The 25505-nt window shown below is 40.0% G+C and overlaps 1 long non-coding RNA gene across 5 annotated transcripts in view; it reads left to right on the top strand.

Moving 5' to 3' along the window:
* The window catches only part of LOC121952755, a 53486-nt gene extending 28196 nt beyond the window's left edge, over positions 1–25290 (top strand). For 2 of the 5 annotated variants that reach the window (XR_006106458.1, XR_006106460.1), the window contains exons 2-6: positions 10504–10565; positions 22422–22498; positions 23824–23860; positions 23969–24051; positions 24640–25290. This is a non-coding gene — a long non-coding RNA (uncharacterized LOC121952755). Of the gene's footprint in view, positions 1–9256; positions 9352–10503; positions 10566–22421; positions 22499–23823; positions 23861–23968; positions 24052–24639 lie in introns of all 5 variants that reach the window. The other 3 variants (XR_006106462.1, XR_006106461.1, XR_006106459.1) reach the window with 3 other exon arrangements.
* The last annotated feature ends 215 nt before the right edge of the window (positions 25291–25505 follow it).

The raw sequence follows: 25505 nt of genomic DNA on the forward strand, positions 1-25505 counted from the left end.
AGTTTGAATTTACATTTATTTTGAAAGAACAGAAAACATGGCTTTTTAAAAGAAACGTCTTTTTTGTGTGATAGGGTGGATGGGTTCATTCATTTTTTTTGTATCTTAGTAATCCTAATTGGAAACAGCTGACCCTCAGTTTGTTGGGACATTAGACATGATGTTTGACCGTCTCTCTCTCTCTGGTTTTGATTATCTCTATCTCAGAGAGACGACCATGTGCATGCTTTGATTTATTGTTATTAAAAAAAATGGGACTGTTTGTCAAGCTCTGTCTGATGCATGCATACTTCAAATTCTTACTCCAGAAACCACAGGCCTTGCATTTAATGGAACATTAATTATCAGTTTTCAGTTTGAATGTGCAATAAAATGAGATGAATTGCCTGCACAGAAATATTGTGTTTTGCTCGTTTCATTTAGTGTGTGGATGTCAGAAATTATAGAGAAGCAACTTAAAGGTGTGTTGACAAATGTGAATGTTCTTTTTCAGTCCTACAAAATAATTATCAAAACATCACTTTTGTATTTGGGATAGTGATCAGTGTGGCATGCAGTCCCACCTCTGTGATCTGAGTGTAGATGAAACACCATCTCTTACACTCTTGATATATCCTTTCATATTCTGCTTGGATTAGACATGATTTTTAAAGGCTTGTTACTGTAACTCATCTTTAAAATTCAGAGGATGGTGTGTGTGTATGTGTTCTGTGTGTGTGTGTGTGTGTGTGTGTGTGTGTGTGTGTGTGTGTGTGTGTTGACAATGTTATGCAGATGCAACAATTTTCACTTCCTCCATGATCTGTTACACATTTAAAAAAAAAATGTAAGTCCTTTATATTGCTCCTTCAGATTAAGCCCCTGTACTGACTCTGTGAAAAATACAGAAAATACATTTGTCAAGCGTTTGTTGTGCACTGGCAAATAATTGCATAGTTGTCACGTTTATGACACCAACCCAGGTGTCTCCAAATGTTGATGCTTTTCTGCTACTTTGAGTACCATGCTCTCAATGAAATACTTTATTGCAGTTTGGCTGCAAAAAAAGCATTATCAAGTAGATTACACAAGAGTTCAATCTGGGTAAGAGTCAAGTGCTCTCCATCTGAGAAGGGTGTGCATGTGTTGTTGGATTGAGGAGGCTGTGGAGAACTAATCAAATGTAGCTGTGTGCAGAGCGGTATAGTCAATGTTTGACAAGAAATGTGAACTTGACTCTGTGATCCTTAAGAGACCCTTCAGGACTTTGACATGGAGCAGTTTAGTTTTGGGTTTATTGTGGTAAATTAATTCAGATTTAATCGAAGCTGCCTCTTTTCTGGGAATGATTTGTACCATAGGGATTAGGTTATACAGTTAAAAATTTCACCAAATTCCCTACCAGAGCACTGATGATGGGACAATGTCTGTTTTTCTTTTTCCTCTTATCTCTAAAGGTGTTCACCTTATCTTTGACTCAAAGAGATGTTAGGCTCCAGCTTTTTCTCCCTCTAGTTCTGTGCATGTGAGCTCATCTCAGGTACTCGCAAACATCTCAATGCAAAACACAGAAAAGAAAGATTTTTGTACATCGCAGAGCTGCATAACACTGATGAGGATGAAGTCAGTTTGTGTCAGTGGATGAACACTAATTGGGTTACAAAAGCTCATTCCCCACTCGCTTATACACTGTGTATAAATACACACTGAAAGACGTTTTGTGCTCTGGCCTCACTGACCTGTTCACATCACGGTTTATTTTTATAGCAGTAATTTGCCATTGGCACGATGGTTTGGTTTCAGAGGCCTACATCATTAATCACAGAGGGCATTACTGCAGTGTGATTACACTGTCTCTAAGTGTATTGGTGACATTACCCGCTTGTGCACTCTTTATCTCTGTCCATAACGCAAATACACACACAGCCAGCTACAAAGTATTCTCAACACACAGCACAGGAGAGAGCAGAAGTGCCTGCTCTGCCTAGCATTGTGGAAATGCTGCAAACCCATGTCTTGAGTAATAAGGGGCGTAATATTCTCACATAAAATACAAATGGAAATATCCACCGTATGATGCCGTTAGCAGGAAATTAAGGAATATTAAGAGCTGACAATAATTGAAACCATGACAAGCCAGGAAACAAATGTGTGTTTGTGTGTGTGTGTGTGTGTGTGTGTGTGTGTGTGTGTGTGTGTGTTTGTGTGTGAGTGTGTGTGGTGGTGGGGGATTGCTGTGTAACCTCTTTAAGATCATTACCACACACAAAATGGCCCCCTGGGGTGTGTGACACATTTCTGAATGTGCTCTTCCATGGGATTTAACGGGTTAACAGCAGACAAAGGGAGCTGGGACCATGTAGCCCAGCAGGGGAGACCCCGGTGGAAACACCAGGCTTCCTTATAATCCCTGCTCAGTCCCATCCCATTGGATCTGTCTGCAATCGTGGTTGACTGGCATGTGCTCTGTAATGGACTCCATGGCTTTGGGGTGAGAGGAGCCACATGTTTTCAACTGGAGCACACCTCTCTCTCTCTCTCTCTCTCTCTCTCTCTCTCTCTCACACACACACACACACACACACACTCACATACACAACACAGTGAAGGCAGCAACTGTGTACACGTAACACCAACACTAATCAGTATTAACACTGATTGTGACAGTGGTGTAAATGTCCCACAGTATTTTCACGGTCAAGTGTCTGGGTATGTGATCTCCTGAGGCAAAGCTGGCCTCAAAGATTTAAGTAATACACAGACACTATAACTGAAATTCCCAGCCCCTCGCTCAAACACACACAGACACACACACACACACACACACACACACACACACACACACATACACACACACACAGGCTCTATGAGGATATTTCATTTATTTAGTCCAAGCTGACTGGGGACATGATCATTAAAATCATCAAAATATTTCGATAATATTTTTAAGAAGGCTTGCTTTGCACTGACGTTGGAAGGCTTATTAACAAATCTCATTCTTCAACATGTTTTTGCAAATCAAGCATTAATCAAAACTTAAGTGATGTTTCGAAATAACCAGATAAAACCACACAGTTCCAGCATTTGTCAAAACCTACCTGTGGTTGTAGGTTTCTTCATTAATATCAAAGTTTATGAATGTAAAAGGGCTTTAAACAATTTAGGGCAGTATGTAGACAGTTCAAATTCACAGAAGGTAATTACAAATGTGTAGCTGAAGAAATGCCTGAATAATTGTAATGTTAAATCATTGAAAAATGACTCTGGCCTGTCAAATGAATTGATGGTAATGTTTCATGAGGGAAAATTATAGAGTTTGAAAATGTTTGATTCCACAAAAATTTCAGTGTTGAAATTATTCAGTTAACCTTAGTGAAATCTACATGGTGCACTGTGGATGTCGTAAGAATTCAGAGCATTTTTCCAGACCCACTCAGACGGTGCTTAGCCAGTCATTTACAAGCAAATGTTGGTTTTAGTTGGTAGGCAGTGCTGATTCACCTGCAAGTCACAATAAGAGCCGTGGACTGTGAGCGAACAGCATCTGAGCTCAAATAACCATTTAAAAATCAGCGAATATGATTTCATCTCTTGCTTATGAATTTTAGCTTCTTGACTGGTACCTCCAAATTGTGTCTGATTGTTTTGCAAAAGCCTAATTAAACTCTTGAATCGGCAATCATTTTCCCATAGCCCGATGCTAATTCACCTAATTTCCAGTGTTCTTCCTCCCATTGTCAGGTGATTGCTTTGATAATGAGAGGTTGTGCAGAGGGATTATCTTTGTGAAAGCATTTGGTAAAGACACGCAGAGAAAAGGTATCATTATGATAACTGCCTTCTCTGCCCTCTAAATGACAAGTCATCTCAATATAGACATATATGGTCCACTCCTCTGGAGATAGTCTGCGTACAGTACTTTATGCTATGAAATGTTCTGAGTTTCTTTGAAATACACCCGTTGCAAAGATCTTATTGCAGAAAGAATTGGAAAATATTACTAATATGGAGAATAACAGAAAACAGGGTGAATGTGTAGTGATTACTCCAATAACCTTTAGAGATTTACCAGATTAAAATGGAAGACTGTGTAAGGCAGTTTCAACAATAACTGAGTGCACCTTTTAATAATAGAGACAGATATTATAAATCATATTTTTGATGGCATAACTATTTGTGTCTCCTTCTGTGTTTTTATAAACACAACTGTGTTTGTAAGCCCCTTGAGTTTTAACTCATCTGCTTTTTATCCTCTTCAATGTTATGTGGATCTAAAATGAACTAATAGAAGTAAAACACTGTGCTGTTTCAGCCTCGAAATTAATGTTGTTTGGCTTTTTTTCAGTCAGGCTTATGTCAAGAGCATTTGTTATTTATCGCCACAAACATGAATAACAGCAAATCCAAACCATCTACCTACCTGCTCACATGTGCATGTCATGATCATGGAAGCTGTTGTGACAACTTAAATTATAATTTATAGTTATTTTGGTGTTAGGAACATGGAAAATTCTAATATTATTGCACCTTAAAACAACAGTTACTTACTTCTAAAAACCTAACGAAGTAGGCGGTTCCCCAAGAGACAGTTTTGGCATCTGCATTTTTCAAACTGATGTGATATCTTTTACACTCAATTATAAAAATACTGCACATAAACAACAGATCACACAAACACATCTCGAATGCTGACTGATATTCATCACTGGTTCCAGTAATGTCTCTAGTTCCTACACATTCTTATGCAGCAACTGTGTACTTTTTGATTAAATTTGATTTGGTAATTGTAACCTTATCTCTCTTGTATGCTAATTCCATCCATCATCACGTAAATTTCAGACTAAGCCTTTTGTTTCTCTGTTGTTTTTTCCATATTGCCTGAGCAGCCTAATAGGAGACAAAGGTGCCACACAGTCCACCATTTGAATTGTTGTTTGAATTCATTTGAAAATGCTCAGGTCAATGAAGATGCATTCCTCTGGCTGTGTGTAATGTCATATTCATTGATCTGTAGAGTTCACTCTTTGCTCTCATGTGCAGGATACATGTATGTTTCTGACTGTGTGGAATTCATTAGGTATTGATCCCTTTTAGCAACACAGTCTGATAGCTGTCTTGTCAGGAATCAAGCTAACAATTCAGTGCCATTCAGCAACAGATTTCCCTTTTACTTTGTGACTGTTATGCATCAACATTTGTTACCCCACCAAAGGTCTATATTTCTATTGCCGAGTTTCTTTAAATGATGATGCAACTTTTTTGTATATTTGCCATAAAAATCAGCCTTTGTGCTCAGTGATAGACAATGATGCAATTTTCCTGCAGTTTTTGTGTTATTGGACTTTCTTACTTCGGAGTTTGCATGAGGTTTGGTTGTCTCTGTACAACCTCTTCCTTTCTCTTCTGCTTTCATTGTCTGATTCTGGCTCTCCATCCACCCCTCCCTGTGTGCTGATTGGCTGCCAGTTAGTCAGCTGTAGCCAATAAGCCCTGGTGGAAATCTCAGTGTTTAGTCTGGTGCTAGGCAGCAAGATCAACAGACAGGTGGGTCGGACAAAGTCATCGCTGCGGTTGGCTGCACGGCAAAGCTCTGCTAGCTTTTAAAGCAACATTACACTCTAGGTTACCGGTCACAAAACATTATTTCTGTCATCCTCAACAGTTTAGTCAATATTTGTGAGAATGTCTGCAGCTGTCTCTTCTCTGATTTAGGAAAATGCTCACTGAAAAAACCTTAATTAAACCTTAATTTGCTTTCATGACTGGATTATTCTGTTTTGCCTAGGACAATTAAGGCAAAACGAACCATAAGGTTGTATAATGAGATGCTGCTTGCTGTGCATGACATGTAGATTTCCAAAATTTATGTGAATGGTACAACAATGTATCTCATGCAACCTCTTCTTTTGGGAATTCTGTATGCTCATGGCTGAACACTGAGGAAGAAAGGCCAAACCATAATACTCTTTACAGATGAAACAGCCTCAGCTCTGTCTCTATTATTATTAGTTATAATCTACTGTGTAGTTTTTCTCCAATACACAAAACAGTTATCCAAATTAATATTTACAAAATGACAAATTTCTGCTGGGGTCTACCTTTGTTATTCTGTCCTTGGCAAGTCATGTCACACACTGTAATGCTTTGAAATGGCTGGGTGGGTATGGCTCTTATCATACCCAGCTGTATAAACTTCTGTCTGGATTAACCTGTTGACTGTTTTTTTTATGTCATGGCATGAAGCAACATTGAATTAATGGAGATAATAACTTTGAGCCAAAAATGTCACCCTGGCTGCTGTTGAAAAGTAAAATAAAAAAAATCCTTTCCTAATCAATTTTCCATAACCTCAATAGAAAACATTTTCAGGTGAAGAAAATATGTGATGGGGAATTCATAATGATGTATTATTATTAATATTCTTTTTATTATTATTATTAATATACTATTAATAATAATAAAAACTACAACAACAATAATAAATATCATAACTTGCTCCATGTATTCTTACCTTATTGTTCAGGTATAAGGTACAAGGTACAAGGAAGATATACAGTATAAGTCATTTTTAAAACTACATTTAAAAGATGAAATTAAAATTTGTAATGTTACCAGTCAGTATGCTTTCTATTGCTCCTCTGTAGAAGTTAACCAGAGTCTTGCTCTGGAATTTAGCCTTCCTAGGTTTCCATAGGAAATAGAGCTTTTTCTGTGCTTTTTTGATCTGGGTCGTGATGTGTGATGAACAAGATAGATTCTCAGTGATAGTAATTCCAAGGAACTTATAACTGTTCACCAGCTCCACTGATGTAGACAGGGGTGTGTGTCTTTGCCTCCTTCTTTCTAAAATCAACAATTAGCTCCTTGGTTTTATTGATGTTGAGCGGTAGGTTGTTCTCTGTGCACCACTCTGCAAGATTGTTGATTTCCTCCTGGTATGTTGTTTATAATACGGCTAATGATGGTGTCGTCCGCATACTTCACAACAGAGTTCTCCCGATGTCTGGGAGTGCAGTCATGGGTGTACAGTGTGAACAGGAGGGGACTGAGCACACAGTCCTGGGGGGCTCTGGTGTTGTGCATTAATGAAAAGGAGGTGTGACTGCCAATCTGAACTCTCTGGGGTCTGCATGTGAGGAAGTCCAATATAACGATAATATAATTGCAGAGTGTTGTAAGAATTACCCAGAGTGTTAAGTTTTCCGATCAGCTTCATGGGTTAGAATGCTGTGCTGAAGTCAACAAACAGCATCGTGATGTAGCTGTGATGTATTCACCAGGTGGGTGAAAACTGTGTGAAAGGCAGTAGATATGGCATCATCTGTGGATCTGTTGGTTCTGAAAGCACACTCGTGAGATTCCAGGATGGAAGGGAGGTTGTCTTTGATGTGCTGGAGAACCAGTTTCTTTAAGCACTTCATCAGGATGGGTGTAAGAACCACAGGGTGATAGTCATTAGGATTAGACACAGCATACTTTTTAGGTACAGGAACGATGATGGCTGTCTTCAGGCAGGAGGGAAGAGCATCTGGAATCTTCACAGTAGCTGCTGATTCTAATCAACTCAAATTTCGTTTTTTAAACTTTGTTTAAAAAATGACCAATAAATCTACCTTACCTTACCTTACCTTATCTTGTGAAAGTAAGATGTTAAAAATGTCAGTTATAACATCAGCTAGCTGATCAGCACATGTACACAGCTAGGAATATTACCTAGACCAGCAGCCTTATTTAAATTCATGCTCAGCAGGAATTTTTTTGCATCTGCTGTGGTGACTGAGAGTTGCCAGTCCTCTGGAGGTGGATTAGACTTCACAGCTAGGTCTTTATTGAGGAGATCAAAACGAGCATAAAATGTGTTCAGCTCATCCGGCAGCATGGCCTCACACATGATGGGGAAACCCCTGCTTGTGTTGAATCATCTGCCGCATATCTTTTGTGCTGTTGCTGTTGAAGTCTCTCTCCAGTCTCTGCTGATGTCTCGACTTTGCCTCCTTGATGCCAGCTCTCAGTCGTGGTCTGGCGTCCTTGTCAACTGACTGAAAGGCGGTTTTGGCTTTGAAAAGACCCCACACCTCTCCATTCATCCAGGCCTTCTAGCTGGGGAATGATATTACTTACTACTATGTCATCAACATATTTGCTGATATATAATGTCACTGAAGATGCATATTCTCCAAGGTTGGTGTTGTTATCTTGAGTGGCAACATCAACTGAATTTAACCAATCTGCCTGTGTTAAAGCAACGTATGTCTCAGCTTTGGTGGTGTTTTTATTTATGAGGACATAAAACATGTTTCCCTAAGATTTGTTGATTTATTCTAGCAGTGTTTTATGTTATGTTATATATGTTGATGCCATGATATATTCACAGGTAAACTTTTGAAGCCCACTTCAGACTTATGTGATTTTTTTGTATGTTTTTTTCACATTTTTTCTGTTCACATCTAATGGGTTGTTGTGTCCACTTGTGTCTGATTTTTACACCCCTGTCTGGTGTACAATGGTATATGCCATCCCCAAGGAGAGTCCCATACTGAGCTGAACTTTGACCCTGGCCTCTCCTGCCTCTCAGGATATGAAATACCACTCTCTGTGGGAGAATGTTGGGAACTGCTTTAGATAGGTCTCTTTAGGCTGGAGCAGATAAGCTCAGAGGGCTGCATGACCACTTGTTTGTGAGATCTACGATTCTATTTTAATTGTGAAATTGTAATGAAAATTGCTTTATTTCAAAACCATTCAGACTGCCAGTATATACATATGGTATTTGTTGTGAAGTGGCATTTAGAGCAGTAGCTAGACAATCTTATCTTACTTTATTGATGTCTATGCTCACTATAAAACACTAAACAACTATAGCTGTTGAGATATACACAAAGACCATCACTCTATGTAGGATGTACTGACTTGCGGTCTATTTTCCTACATATGGGCAATGTGTGGTGTTTTCAGAACGTCTCAGCCATCGGGGCTTGCTGTGCATTCAGCAGTTGTAATTTGGTTATATGAGATGCTTGATGTATGTTAATGCTGTCATCATATCATCATTATGTCATTCAATTTGTGTATGGTTCATTCTTTGGTTATTCTGTTTCAAAACCGAATAAAAAAAACCCAAATAAACAGCTTAGTTATATTGATTTTCTGTTTTAAAAACAAAACTGAAATACAGAAAAACAAACAAATTGGGATCTTCTGTTTTGTTTTCAACTTTAAATCCATAATGGAAAACAATAAATTGGATTGTTTCATCTACGGTTTTTTCTCTGTACAGGTGCGCCTGTTGAGATCTGTTCCCCCCAAGCCCCGCCCCCATCCAAATGCTAAGCAAAGCATGCATTCACTGAAAGGTCGTCCCCAAGATGTTGGGTCAGTGTATAATCTGTTCATTCAATTATTCAATTCCATCTGGAAAACTAAAAAAAAAAAAAGGGTGAGAATTTAATTTATTTGTTTTTCTGTTTAAACTACATATTGGAAAAAGACGTTTGTTTTCTCATGGTCTGCCTGAAAGGAAAAAGAAAATAAACGTGGAAACGAAAACAAAATAAGTCAAATTTACGTCATGACTGGTCCACCAGGCTTGTAACTTTTACGCACATTATGGAGCAGAAAGTGAAACAGTATCCATGTTAATGAAAGCAGCACATATCTAAAAAAAGTGAAGAGAGGCAGCGTACCTTGTGCATCGCTTTAAAAGGATAGTTCAGTGGTTTTCAAACAACCAGCACACCCATAGAGTTAACTCTGGTGGGGACTAAACAAACTCTTCCAAATTCAAACTCCTCCACTCCTTCACCTCAAGGTCCCAGTTCTGAATCTGTATTGTCAGTAAGCTCAAGTTCAAAGTGTCTCTCACTTTTATCATCATCCTTTTCATTGCAAAAAATCCCAAAAATGCTTGTACTGCTGGCTGATTAGTTCTTACACCCAGGTAAAAAGTGTGGATAGAGAAAATAAAGATAATGGTCAGACAGGATAGTAGAAATCTGGGGAAGTGGCATTTTCGCTCCCTTTTCACACTCTTTGTCGCACTGCGGCTATAGGAATATTCTGTTGGTTGTGGCTCTCTGGCACTGGCACAGTTAATGGTAGCTGAGTGTGGCATGCTTGATTACACTGGCATCCCTCTCAGGCTCTGCTCTCTGCTCTCTGCAGGCCTGACTAAATCGAGCTAACCTCTCACCACAGCTCCATTGCTGCTGGTCAGGAAGAGGGACTGCTATGGCAATTCTGAGGGGTAGTTTGGGAAAGCAGAGAAGTTATGATAGTTATTATTATGAAATTAATTCTATATGTGGGAACTGCTGAAGCATGTGATGTTCCAAAACCGACTCAGCAACTTAAGATTGATTTGTGTTTAAATGTTTTTTTTCCTCCATGTGACTCTGATGTTGCCAGAACAGTCACTGGCATGTTTTGTAACATTGGTTTATTATGTAGTTTGTTCATAAGCACTGCAACTGTGCAGCCATCACATGCTGTGGTTTATAGTAACCACTTTCTCTTTCCTGTTTTTAGAGAGGTGAACTAAAAATTGACCCCAGCAGCAAAAGCCCCTGAGCAAGATGCTTTCATGAAGGGTAAGTCAACAATCCTTTCACTATCTGTTTGATGAACTTGTGTCTCTTCATACCAGCTTAACTGAACTCAAAAACTTTTAGCTCCAGACTTTCAACACACTGTCACCATTATGCTCTACAATATAGCAGTATGAAGTTTTGAGGGCGGGTCTTGTTGTTTGATTGGCATTTCTTTCTAAATGATACCATCTTAGACAAATCAAACACATTCCCTTTAGAGTTCTTTCCTATATTCAGTTACTTTGATATTTTGAATATAACCATTTGGCACAAACCCGTAGATCCGATCTTGTGGCAAATCTGACAGCACAAGCTCGCCTCTGTGGGTCTTTGTCATTGTGGTGTGAACGTCGTCTTTTAACCTGTTTTCCTCTTGCTTTAATAACTTATGTTCAATATGTGTAATATCAGTATATATATTTACGATTAAAAATGTTGCTCTGACATTCCAGCAGTACTAAATATCACTGTTCCCTTCATTGTCTCAAAGATAAGTTAGATAAGAAGGACAAAGAATCATTTTGGCTACAGGATGATGAACTTTGTTTAGTAACTAGAAAAGAGCAGCCCCAGTTGAAAATGTGTGCATCCGGGTTGAGGTAGTAGGTTGTATGGTTTAGAATTACATCCTGGGAGTTAACTGTACAACCTTCTAGCTTTCCTTGGAGTACATGTATCACATCAGTGTGTAAAGAAAATAGTTTTGCTTATAATACAGCATGGTATTTTTCAATAGCATTGCGTGTTATAATGCCTCTGTAGCTGCAGTGGTAAAGGCCTCTGTGTTAATGTAACCTTTGCCCACCTGAGGTGCAGAGCTGACCTTTAGCCATGGCCAGGCTACCTGCTGCTTCTGAAAAACTTGACATACTCTAAATTTTTAGATATTGTAATTAGGAATAACCACACTGCAATCCACTGCCCCCTCCCCCTCTCTCTCTCTCTCTCTCTATATACATATATATATATATATATATATATATACATAATATATAGGAACTGTCAGTGTTAACGCATTATTGACGATGATATGAAGGTCCGTAATTAACTTTTTTTTTGCAAATTGCATTAATCGCTGGCCAACATTCCTGTCTTTGAGTACCGGGCTGAGTTTCAAAGTGATGATACTGGTACCATATGAAACAAGAACACCAGAGGAAACCACTGATATCAACCATCTCATGCTAGCTCCTCAGTTAGAGGGTGAAATAATGCTCTAAATTTAGGCTAAATGTTGGCAGTGATAAAACAGCATGGCCATTTCATAGGAGGCCCTTGCATCTGACTTCATCGCTGCCTGGCACTACGCCACAGCTTGTAAAATGACTCCAAAGCAGCACACAGGAAAAAAATGGCCCAGCAGATCAGCCCAAGATTTACCACAGTTTGTTACTATTCAGGAGGACTTCATTTGAAATGTAGCTTGTAAAGGTTAGGTTAAATTCACGGTCATCAAACAAGTTTCTGTGGTTGAATTTGATCCTGGTAAATCCCTAGATACCCAAGAACTCCTTTTATTTCTTATTTGCTTCCTCAGTGTCAGGAAACTCACACCTTCTCAATTAACCCAACGTCACCACAGTTCACATCACTGCTGCTCTGACCCACTCACATGAAAAGAAGTAAGAATAAATGCTGAAAAGTAGACATCGTGACACAGACAAAACACGATGCTACTCAGCTTAAAAAGGGAATGTAGGCTGGAATAAGTGCTTCATTTAATGAAAAATAGATAATTAATTTAGTTTTTCAATAACAAATTCTCATCCCTTCCTTGGCTCTCACAAATTTAAGAGTATTGAGAGACAAGATGTGCCTTGCTAGAATTTACTTTAAAAACTGTGATTTTCTGATCTTTTCTCACCTCTGAGCCCCAGTCATTCCTCCAGATGTGTAGAGGAAAGCAATACTGCGGAGAATCATGCTGCCTCAGCACTCCTCTGTCCAGTTGACCCAGCAGCACAGCTTAATGTCATTGGTTTCTGCTCGGCCTTCATTTATGGGATGGTTGAACAAATAATTTATTGGATTAGATATGGGCGGTTCAAGTTTGGAATCCACAGCTATAACAGCCCATTTATGACGTCATCTGGCTAGGAGGTTTTCGGCTGACTGTAAGAAAGAATAAAATAAAGATTGTCTTTATTAGGAATTAGGAATGCTACAGTCCAAATTATGTGCAGCAGAAAGTACTGGCAATGTTACAAAGCTCGACAATCACTCAGTGTCATCTTTACACCAAATTACATTAATGAGAAACAGCAAAAACAGATACCTGATATATATATATATACACATATATATCAAAAAAATTATGTACAGTGAAAAATATATATTTGTATAGGGCAAGCAACAAAGATAATATCTATTGCACAAAGTTAGTTTTTATATCACATCTTCCTTAATTCCAACACGCTACAACTGCACTTTCTCATTGATTAAAGAAAAATGAAATAAAAAATAAAAGCTATTCTACAAAACCCAAAGCTTTCAATCCTTTCAAATTCTTCTTCTCTTCTTCTTCCTTGGTTAATTCAATATGCATTAGTCAGCCTGCTGCCTCTGACTACCAAAGCCAAAAAAGTGGATTGTCTCCCATGGTATGTACAGTTTAAATGAAAAAGACATTGAAAAGCGTCAGAATACTTTATAACACCATTTAAAGATACATCCCCTTGAGTTAGAAAAACAAAAACACAGTTTCCAATGTCAATTTAATTCAGTGTCAGTGGAGTGGATCCATTGTATACACTGAGATCACATCACACTTTTGCTGTTTTGTATAGAAACAACATGCACAGAAATTGACCTGGCACTTGCTTACTGATACTTTCTCTTCCTCAAGTGCCATCTGGATCTATCACGGGGAGTGACACTCAGGCACAAACACTTGGAAAATCAACCAATTGCCACTTACATCTCTTACTGCTTTGCAGGCAGTAATTGGCTTCTTGCTCTTGACGTCACCAACAGGAGGATACCTTAGTAACAAATTGTCTGAGACCACTGACAGTTCTGGCCAGAGCAGTACTTTAGCTCCCCAACTCATAAAATCTCACTTCCCTATTCAAGCGAGCAGCCTCAAGCACTATTTCTACCCAAGGAAGCATATTTCCTTAATGTGCTCAGGTTAATGGCAAATGAATAATCATAACACACCCATGGCAGACCGGGGGTTTCATTGATCTGTCTGGTGTCAGCCCCTCTCCGCCTGCTGCATCAGCCACTCTCCCCCTATTGATACGCTTGCTCCTTGACCCCTGGGACGGATCAATGCCATTGATTGGAGAAGGGCAGGGACAAGGGCAAGATCTGCTGACTGGCCCGACAGCTAGTGTGACAAGACATGATCGTCATTAATGTCCCACTGGCTGGCTGGCTGGCTGGCTGGCTGGCAAGGCGCTGTGCATCACATATTTCCTGCCTCCTGTTCCCGTCCCCATCCCCCTCCACCAGCTGCCTCCTCCACCTCCTCCTCCTCCTTTGGTGTCCCCCTACCTCCCTACTTCGACTGCTCCATGTTCACATTCTGTGCTGCTTACAGTGACTGAGATAAGTCCATTGTTTGGATACCTGTCTGATGCTTGCCTGGCATCTGTGGCACAGATATGCATCTCCAGGCTGCATGGAGCTATTTTGAGAATATTGTAGAAAAATGAACAGTGTCATTGGAAGTGTCGCTGCATAATGTCTCTTGGCTCATTGTGCATGTTACTTACCAGTCACAAATGGTCGGTCCTATTATTGGGTGCTTTGAAAATCTCTACTTGATACAATTGAAAGCGAGTAAATTAGAATCTGCTTCAGCTCTGCCACAGCAACTTGCAACATGCCCCCGATCCCCACTGCTTCTCTGCAAATATGTCACTGGTATATGACAATGACTGGATTGTGTATCTGCTACTGTATGCCATTTGCTCTTTGGGAACAATTTAATCACACCAATAGGTCTTATTCCCAATTTAGAATGGAAATGCAGCGAGTACTGTTTTTTGGGGGGGGGGGTTCGTGTCTGTGTGTGTGTGTGTGTGTGTGTGTGGAGGGGTAATGGGTGAGATATGGCCACAGCTTCAGACTCTGCAGTGACACGGCTGTAATGGAGCTGATTGATCACCTATATAGATGCCTGCTGGCCCTGCTGGCTTTAGTATACAGCAAACTCCCAACCCCCCGTCTTTACGTCGCCATTGCCATCACCGAGCCAATCTGCAAAGACCCACCATCCCCCATACACTTCAACCTGGCCACGGTTTTGACATTGGCTGCAGGATTTACCTCTACATCTCTTTGGTGCATGGCTCGCCCTGCTCACATATATTTCAGTAGTCACCAACACGGTCACCATCTTTGATGAAGTGACATTTTCTGTGTTGCGGAGTTACAAAGCTGCTCTTTTCCATTTTATTTAAAGGGCATAATCAATCAATGATAACATTTGCAGACTCTCCCTGCCCCCTCCGTGTCACACAGGGTCATAACCCTAATCTATCCAGAGTGTTGAGGGTGATTAAACAGTGAGATTAGAACAAGCTGTCAAGGGCACATCTCATTCAGACAGGAGAATGAGGAAAATGTCTTCTTTTTTTATGTAGTTCTTTTTGCAGTCTTACCCCACAGTTAAATGGCAATCGTCACATAAAATATCCCACGGTCAAAAATACAGACATTTATAACATTAGCAGTCTCTGAGAAAACTGGATTTTTTTTGCCATGTCCAATTGTGCAGCACTTGATGAACATTAAAAAAATTATTCCTATTGGGGAAGTCCATCTGAAGAATGTTGAGTTGATGAGAAAAGAAAATTGACCCCTGAAAAGTAAATCAGCCTTGAAATGAACACGCTATTTCATTCATCCAGAGTAATTTGTGATCCTGTGAGATCATCAGCATATGTGTATAATATTTTATAGCTGTAAGTATACATTGTGGCAGGTGATAGTGTGGTGGCACGTTGACAATGGTGCTAAACTGGAGGGACTTGTGTGTAAGCTCATTAAGAAGAAGGCACTGTAAGTTTGGAACTAATGATTGAAAATGTTTGTTGACAAACAAAAGTGTTTTAACAAAACGGCTTGTGGCTTTCCCATTCAACTGGGACTGTCATGTGCCTTACACCACGGCTTGCTGCTTTCAAGCCTCAGTCACAATATTGTGACAGTGACTGTTTGTGTCCATGCTTATAGTGACCTCATCACTGGCTGTGTCAAAGTCTGTGTGTGTGTGTGTGTGTGTGTGTGTGTGTGTGTGTGTGTGTGTGTCTGTGTCTGTAGCGCCCTTCTGTGTCCTCTGTCTTGCTTTTCCATTCTGGCCGTGTTGGGTGTCTGTCTTTTCTGAGTGGACATGTTAGCTTGTTTGCTGTTGCGTGTGCATGTGCCACCTGTTTTGGGTGTATGTGTGTGTTGTTCAACTCAGATAACTGTTTACAATTTTGTATCCCAGGCTATATCTGTTGGTAAGTGTTTGTGTATTTGTTTGCATGTGTTGAATTCATGTTACACTGGGGTCGCTACAGTACATCCTTCCCCATGGCCAACCAGTTTACTGCAGTGGTTGTGTGTGTGTGTGTGTGTGTGTGTGTGTGTGTGTGTGTATTTGTGTGTGTGCAGCTGGAAAAGACAAGAAATTGATCAGAACAGGGAGGAACGTGTTCACCAGCAAAGGCTGGATGGAGGGTGTGAGAGAGAGAGGGAGAGAAAGAGCGAGGGCTGTCGCTGCAGACTCCTGCTGCAGTATCTCACTTTGGGCAAGCAGCTGCAGTCAGGGAGTAACAGACAAGCCAGACAAGCAGACAGGTACAGACCTGATGTGATGGGAGGGGATGGGTGGGGGCTGGGAGTGTGGAGACAGTGGTAGAGGGCAGTATGCTGAGAGGCAGGGCTTGGGGGGCGGAAGGGTCAAATGTGGGAGGGGGAGTGGGTGAGAGTGAAAGGTAGTGGATTGCAGTGTCGGCAGCAGGAGAAAGCAAATGTTTTTGCCACTTTTTTCTTCGGTGATGGCAGCCCATCGTGTTGGACCTGTGACGAAAGAGGAAACAGGGAGAGGTGGAAAAATAAAAGTACAGGGGGTAAATGACAGTGTCACGACATGGCTGATGTCCTAGTGTCTGGACCAGGGAGGAGGAGGATGAGGAGTGGTGGTGGGGGTTCAAGATGCTGAGATGGAGATGACAATGCAAGCGCTGGGATGGAGCAACGCTCTGTTCCTGGGGGTGTAGGGGGGTGGGTTGGGGCAAACCACCTCACTGACCTGCATCCAGCTGTTCCTTCCCGCGGACACCTTGGCTTCACCCCCACACATACATCTCTCTTTCAGCCTCTTTTGCCCCTCTTCTACCACTGCCCTTTTTTTCCCTCTGTTCTTCCTCTTCTTCATCTCAGAGGCGGATAGCAGAAGGCGTCGATGTCAGACAGAAGAGTGAGTGTGTGAGGCAACGCATCGGGTGGTGAGGAGTATTCATTTCCGGAAGCCTCCAGTTTGCCTGGCATTCCCCAGAGAGAAGGAGACAGTCAGAGACATCTATCCAATTTTTTTGAGTCTGAGGGGGAGGAGTTGTGAGGTGGGTGGCAGTATGGGGGGACGGGGTGGAGAGGGTGGGGGCAATCAGTGATGTGTTGGGCACATGAAAGGCAAAAATTTCACGGAAATATTTTCAATATTACTTTGTTAATATTTACTGCAGTTTGGTATTTTAAGTAAATTGATTATTTGCTCATTACTGTGTCTGAAGCTTTTTTGAGTTTGATAAAAGCTCTTTTATGTCTGACTGTTGCTTTTGAAGTTGTTACTTATTACATGCCAAGCTTGCCAAGCTTGCCAAGCTGGTGGCAGAGTCCTGCGGTTAGGTGGTAGAGTCTGGTGGTGATGATGTTGCAGTTAGCGTGCAGTTTCACTTGTGTTCTCATTGATGCTGAGCAGCCACAGAGCAGTATCTCAAAGCTATGTGTTTTTTTGATATCCGAGTTAACACTATTGGTGCTTGCCCCTATGCTGATAAGCCACAGGCTGAGTCTGCTAGGTGGCTCACTGCGCTCACGAGGCAGTGCAAATAGACCGACAGTCCAGCAGACAGGTCCGCATCCAGCCATTCTGGAAGAGACAAATATATACTGACTGTCAGTCGATGCTCTTAGGACAAAGAGAAGAGTTGGACTGCTTTGCTGAGGGGCTTTTCCCTCTCCAGCACAAAGGCTAGTTAGCAAAGAGCAGACAGTGCAGGCTTGTCTGTTTGTCTGAGCCTCTGCTTCAGCTTCTGTCTGAGTGCTGCGATGAAGATAATTTAGGTCTGGCCGCCTTCAATGAATTTACTGCTTTATCCAACAAATATACTTCTTTGTTTTTCTTTTTTTTATCCTTGTTGTTGTTAGCTGCCACAGTGGTTGTCTTGTGGTGTGTTGCTTGTGTAAGCATTTGTCTGAGAATGTTTCTACCTTGCCATTTCTTTGTGTGCACAACCAAGCTTAGGCTCTTGAACAAAATGAGTTTTCTGCAGTGGAGGAAAGGAGAAACATGTGTCCAGGACACGGACTGTTTTGATTTTTGATTGCAGCCCATGTCTCATAAATTACAAACACTCTGTGGCTGTGGATGTCTTTGGGCAGAAAGTATGTACTTCAAATGGCAGTGATAGAGTAAGAGACAGTGTGTGTGCATTTGTATGTGAGTGTGTGAGGGAGGGAAAAGTGTAAGTGCCACTCAGTGCCCTGCAGCTGACTGCGGCTCCTCAGTACTCCTCAGTTGTACTTCACCTACTCCCTGAGACCCTAACTTGTGAGCTGTCTTAATAAAAATCACAGGTTAGGCTCTTGGGACGCAGGTGGAGGGCACAATCAACTTTCTACCAAATGCTCCAGAGATGGAGTGGGAATGAACCATCAACTGATTCACTGTTAAAAATGTATATTTGGTAGGGACAATGTAAAACAAGGAGGAGAAGCTGAGACATGAAAAGGAAATGGTTGAATGTAATAAAGAGTAAATGTTGTCACGTTTTTTGTTTATCACGTAATTTACAAGGTGAAAGTGGATTGTAGCACCGATAGGATTGCATATGTAGGAATGGACATGTTTGGCATAGCTGTGTTTTTTTTTAATTCCATCATGAACAGCTTTTATGATAGCAGCAGTCTCATCACTATATAATCAAAACACTGGTCTACACAACACTGTGCTGTCCACTGACATCGCTATGTCTCTTTGTGTCAATGTTGTTTGAATACAATCCAAGTAACACCAGATCTGATTGGAAATGGAGGACACCAACCACTCCACACCACTACACCCCACACTGGCGTTGATTAACCCCTGTCAACACCACAGCACAGTATCACAGAGAGCTGCCAATATATTTGATCCTTCATTACTAAAGCAGTTGCTGTGAATGCGATCACTACAGCTTCACTGAGTCGCTACAGAAGCAGTCTGAGACTCCTGCCACATCTGCTGCTCTGTACACATTTTAAAATTAATGATTCTAGCGCACATTTCACACCTTTACTTTTAGTATTTCACTATACAATACATTAGGCTGGCATGACATTTGACATTTGTTGCCCAAGCATATTATCCCAATATCTGAAGACCTTGACAGCAGCTAACACATTTATGTACCTTTTGTTTCTTTTACACACAAAAAATCTTTTTTGCTTATTTCTTTTTTGCTTTTTTGCTTAATCTTTTTTTTTAATTTCAGTTACATAACATTAACATTTCACATCCAACAATCAGAGAGGGCAAAAGTATTTGACAATTTTGTCGAAATCAATATCAAAATGCATTTTCTATTTTTTAAATATATTATATTAAGTTGCTGATCAGAGAACTGGACACTCAAAATCAATCAATGAGCACACATAACAAATATTTAATCAGTTCTACAGGAATTTTGTTGCTTTCTTAATTGCACCATTCTGTTGAGATTTTCCATTGTCATGAGACGACACCACCAAATTGGTTAATGGTTGAAATCAGTTTTTAAAGTGGAGGTATAGGACAACTCAGATGGACATTGAAATTCAGTAAGACAGTTCTGGTAAAAAGGTAAGATGGAACATTGAATAGAAAGTGAAAATATTGTACTGGTCTCTTCTGAGGCTGACTTGAGAGGTGCATTTACAGTGAATTAGGACTGCTAAAAAATGGCAGGTGTAAAAGGTGTAACTTAACGGGACAGCTTGACCTGGTTTTTTAAGTTTCAGTTTTTTCGTAAAGCATTATGCTTTTTTGAAACCTAATTTCTGCTAAATTACCCATATATGGAATGCAGTTCAACAGCCAACAATGGATTTTTTCTAATACCCTTCTCTCCATCTCCCTCCCAGTCTCCAGTCTCCCTCTCTTCCTGATGATGTTTTTTTCTCTTCCCGTCTCCCCCATTTGGTTTATAGTGAACAATGCCGATGCCAACTAATCAGTCTGTGCCTATGCCACAGAGCCCCCAGCAACAGCTTAAGGAGTGCTATGCCCCATGAATACCAAACAGCAAGGCACAGTGCGACAAGTGCTGAGCAGTCAGACGCAGCACAGCCAGAGCAGAGCTGGTGCCCACAAAACAGCCAGACAGTTTTATTAGGATCTGTCTGACACGCAGCAAAGTCTGGCAAAACCCAAGCCCACAGATGAAACCCTCACCGCTCCCCAACAGTAACAAAGCAGCTTGCTCATAGCAATCCACCAAGGAACCAATAAATATCACCCTGTAAAAATCAGCTCCCAATTAGTTTGTAACTCTGTTGAATGGGGGATACAAAGTTTGTTCAAAGTCAAACTATGTCTTGATGAGCAATTGCTGATAATGTTTGTGCCATCTATACAGTAGAAAAGGAAACCTCCTTCAGGGATATTCTGCAAGCTTTTTCTAAAAAAAACCCTCCTATTTGGAAAAACTGGCTATTTAATTCAATCTTGCATTTTTGACCTTCTCTGCAAAATGTACATTGAGTATGTTGATACTAAGATTAAGGTTTTGTTTGCTTTCCTACTAAGTAAATAACATTTTAGAGGACATTCAGAATTAGAAATGTTACAGTATCACTCATATTATATCATATAATAATGCTTGATTAATATAATCATAACTCATTATGATGCCAATGTCCATAATGAATTATGAACATACTTATAATGTGTTTTAGTGTGCATAAAGTTATAAGCATTTCTAAATATTCAACAATAGTCATCATTCTGTAGCTTAAAAGTAGTGTTTCTCTGAATCTGAATTTTTTTTTTATTCTGAAAACTCTTTCCAACATGAGATGATACAGGGTTTCTGGGTTTGACCCCAGCTCTCTGCTGCTAAAAGTAACAGGTCTGTGTGTGATTGAACATGGCATGGTGGTGCAGCCTGCAGTAAACAGGATGAAACGGGTGTAAATTCTGGCTGAATTCACACTAAATCTGGCAGTAAGGCATCCTCATACAGGATTGTTTCTGTGCTTTAAAGTTTTATAATATATGTGCAGCCTGCAGGAAACAGGATGAAACGGGTGTAAATTCTGGCTGAATTCACACTAAATCTGGCAGTAAGGTTGTGACACAATTAGAAAAGACTGTTTTGTTCCTTTAAGTAACTGCTTAATAACTGCTTAATTGACATGACTGCCATTTGCTCTCTTCATTCATTCTGCTGCTCGCTCACCCCCTGTCTCCCACTATCTAGTTAAGTCAAGTCAAGTCAATTTTATTGTTGAGCTGAGAAGTAGTTTTGCCTCTGAATCAGCGTCACTTTACTCACTGTCACTTTACTCACTGTCACTTTACTAAAAACAAAGACTACTTACAGTGACTTATAATCACAGGAATTTCATTATTTTACTTAAATCACCCAATGACCACTTACTTGAGTTATACATTAATAACTAATATACATTATTATGACTATTGTTATAAAGTATTCTGAATATTTATAAATACTAAACTATATGCACACTATAACACATTATGGGTATGTCCATAATACATTGTAGACACTGGCATCATAATGAGTGCTTATAACTATGATTATACAGGACTATAGAGGTATTATAATGCCTTATAATGCATTATAGGCATCTGCTTCATAGAAAGTGTTACCAATGTGACTATTGTCTAATAATTGTATTAAACACACGTACAGGGTTCATCAAAATAAAAAAGCAGTGTCTGATTCAGGAAATGCTAATTTGATAAACTCTTTTAATTTTAATATAATATGATGTAGTCATAGTAAATCCAGAAGTAGTGGTCAAGGTCATTTCACTCAACAGCAGAGTGAAATAACAACATTTTATGTCCTTCAATAAGAACACTTTATGTATTGTGTTTACAGAGAGCCAATCAAATTATTGTACTGAAATGAAAACAATAAATTGGTTGGCAATTTGGACAAAAAAAGGCCGAGTGAAATCAAAGTGAGATGTTAAATTTGCTTAAAAACTGAAATCATGAAACTGATCAAGAAGCAGACGTTCAGCTTATGCTTTATTTTGTGTAACTACTGCAAGGCCTCAGCAACAAAGTATTCAATAATGTCAATATGGCATAATTGGCTTTTTTCATTACTTGTCCTAAAATAAATAAACAGCATTCACTGTGTGGTTCCTACACTCAGGTTCCTGCAGGAAAGATTGATTCAAGACATGAAAAGGTGTCGATAAACCTAAGACTCCAGCTGATGGACCCGAGTGTGTGTGAGCAATCACACTCCATTGTTCAGAGGTGGTCGTGTAACACACTGCGCTGTCACACATTGCCCCCTGATAAAAGTAATAACAACAGATTAACATTTATTCCCCACATTTGGATTTGGACTGGAGCCAACACAGAAATCAGATGGATTTGGTAAATTGGAGGTCTTGTTTTATTTCTGCATTGATTACCAGGTTGTGCTGTCAGCTGAAGCAGCGGAGGATCTCTTATCACAGCAGGAGGGGGGAGGAGCAGCAGGTGGAGGCGTCAGGTATGCCTGATAGCAGAGCAGAGTGGAATTGGGGGGGGGGGGGTGTCTGAATTTCCAGACACTGCGGCAGGAGGCCAGATAGTCACCTGAACACACACACACACACACACATGCAGTCAAGCAAAAATACGCAGGTGCACATTTTATACACGAAGCACAGCTCCACTCCCCACCCCCAAACCCAATTCAATTTTGTTTTTAATTCAATCAGGGGGATAAAATGTAGTGCCACTCGTAATGTAATTCTCCTTGTGCAGCGACAGCACAAAAGTTTCTCTGGCAGACGGGGATGACAGATAAACTCTATTAACTTTTTTATATTATAGAAAGTGCTATGGGAGGTGGGAGTGTCTATCTAAAGGACAGTCAAGCAGTGCTGAGATTTTTACAGCAGGCCTGTGGGCACAGAGCAGCAGTCTGGAAAGTGGGACAGATGATTGAAAACCAAACAACAAAACAAAGGGAGAAGAGTGACGGTCTGGCAGGCCTCGGGTTTCTGCGCAGCCACTGCTGTGTGTATGTGTGTTTGTGTATGAACATGTGTGGTCTGTTTGAAGGTCCACTGTATTTCAGGATATATACCCCCTCAGTCCTCGCTGGTGGCAGTCTTATCGCCCTTTCTCTTTCTGATGTGTGATTGACTCGGGAGGCGTTGCCAGGGAAACCTGTTATCTGGCTGCAGCTTGATGGAGTTCTTGAACTGTAACTGGGATAATTATGCTGTGTCTTGTAGGTTGGCTATCCAGTGGCTAGCACTTGATTGTGACCTTTTACTAGCCTAGCATGGTCACCACAGGCAAAAGCTTTTCAACCCTATGGCCACCAGACAGTTGAATTGTTGTACATTTGGCAATATGCCCAACCAGAAATGACACTTTCAGCCTCTCTATGACTCTTCCTTTTGTACACCAGTCCTGCATTAGTGCTGCATTTGGTTATTTTGTTAAGAAAAAAATGTTGACTTATGGTTAGAATTAAAACTTGTCACGGCATACAAACATGTTCAGCTAAACAAGTCACATTCTGGTGGGTTTTTTTTGTCCTTCAAACATGACCACAATTTCCTAGTGTGTCCTTAAGTGCATCTGCTCAGCCCCTGTGTAGGAGGACACATGGAAAATCACAGTGTTTTGTCAGGGCCATCTTTAATATTCCACCACTAAAGAGTTGATGTTTCTGAGATAATTCAGCAAAATTTTGCTCTGAGTTTTCCAGAGGGGTTTCCAATCCTTGTAAAAGGCAGTGAACGTATATGCTTAACCCACCTGTATTTCCTAATACCCACACTTACTCTAAATTTATATCGTTATCTCTTTTTTGTTTAGGAGCCCTGACAATGTCTGTCTTTCCCTGCACTTGAAGGTAAGTCTTTCTTTTGGTTTTTTTTTTTCTATGATCCATTTTGTTAGCAGATATGAGTGGAGGATAGTGTTTGGGCGTAAGTAAGTTGTTTTGTTTACTTGCTGTCAGTAATAGAAGCTCAGTTAAAATGGCCACTGGACTGGGTCCTGACTGCAGGAACATCAGCGGTGTGGTGGACAACCGGGTAGCAGGTAAGGCCAATGTGATGGGTGGGATCAACTTAATTTAAAGATGTAATACCCCCTACACATACACACCCTTCTACACTTCAGTAAAAGTATGTGCTGTCTTTAATTGACATAACTGTCATTATCTGTTAAAAGTAATGCAGTTTTTTTGTGTTAAAAACATATTTTGTATTGTACTTGGTCTGTGCAGTTTCTGATATGCAATATTTACAAATATTTTTCTCAGTATTTTATGGCCCAGAGGAAAATAATTTAAAAAAAAAACTGCTTTTCATATTGTAAATAGAGTGACTTCAATAAATGTCTGTTGAATATGTTCTGTGTTTGGTTATTTAGAAATATAGATTTATTTCATGTAAGCAAACCTTTATTCCCCATGATATGTGGGATATTGGTTTTGTTGCTAACAGCAACGTACTCTGTAAGTGTGTGTATGTGTGTCAGAGGAAAAGAGAATATGGGGTGAAGTTAGAAAGAGAGGAGAAAGTATATGTGTATATGTGTAGTTGTGTTTTTGTCTACTCCATTATTGTGTGTGTGTGTGTGTGTGTGTGTGTGTGTGTGTGTGTGTGTGTGTGTGTGGGGGAGCAGTGCAGCCATGCTGCAGATATCATCCATCTCCCTGTCACCGGCCCAAGGGCTGCTGGGAAATTGGCAGACAGCTCCCAGACTCTGACAACAGAGGCGGCATCCTAATTTTCTAACCAGCGTTTCCCATCTTTCCAAATGTTTCTATTTCTCATTCCTGGTACTCCACATCACATAAAGTTGGCCTTGATCATTAAAATAGTATTCATTAACGTGAGTAACTGTTGGCAACTTGTGTTTCTGCTTGTTGTTTTGATTTAGTAGTTTCAGTAAAGTAAGGAAAGCTATCAAAAATCTTTCCTGACATGGAGATGAAGTCAAGTGTTGCGTCACATTTTCAAGTTGAATAAACATAAATAATACTTCTCTGTTTTAAATGAACACTCATTGGAGTCTAACAGAATATATCATAATAGAGAAATGGTAGATATAAATTAGTAGGTATGGTATGTATATAAACATTTTCAGTAGAAATAGTAATTTAATTGTTTTTTACGACATCTATTGCAGGTCTGTCCATCCTGGAAGAGGGATCCCTTCTCAGTCGCTCTTCCTGAGGTTTCTTGTATTTTTTTCCCCGTTATAGGGTTTTCTGGGGGAGTTTTTCCCTAGTTGATGTGAGGGTCTAAAGACAGAGAGATGTTGTATGCAGTAAAGCCCTCTGAGGCAAATGTGATTTGTAATAAAGGGCTTTATAAATAAAATTGACTTGACTTGACTTGAAATATCCCATGTTAAACAGTATATTTAATGTTAACTTACATTTACTTTTTCACGTAATATAGATATACATTGAGAAACTATTAACATAAACTGATTTTAAATTATTTATGTAAGTGGATATTTTTGATGAGTATTGTTTTTTCTAT

The sequence above is a fragment of the Plectropomus leopardus genome, chromosome 13, assembly GCF_008729295.1.
Source record: "Plectropomus leopardus isolate mb chromosome 13, YSFRI_Pleo_2.0, whole genome shotgun sequence".
Taxonomy (NCBI): Eukaryota; Metazoa; Chordata; class Actinopteri; order Perciformes; family Serranidae; genus Plectropomus; species Plectropomus leopardus.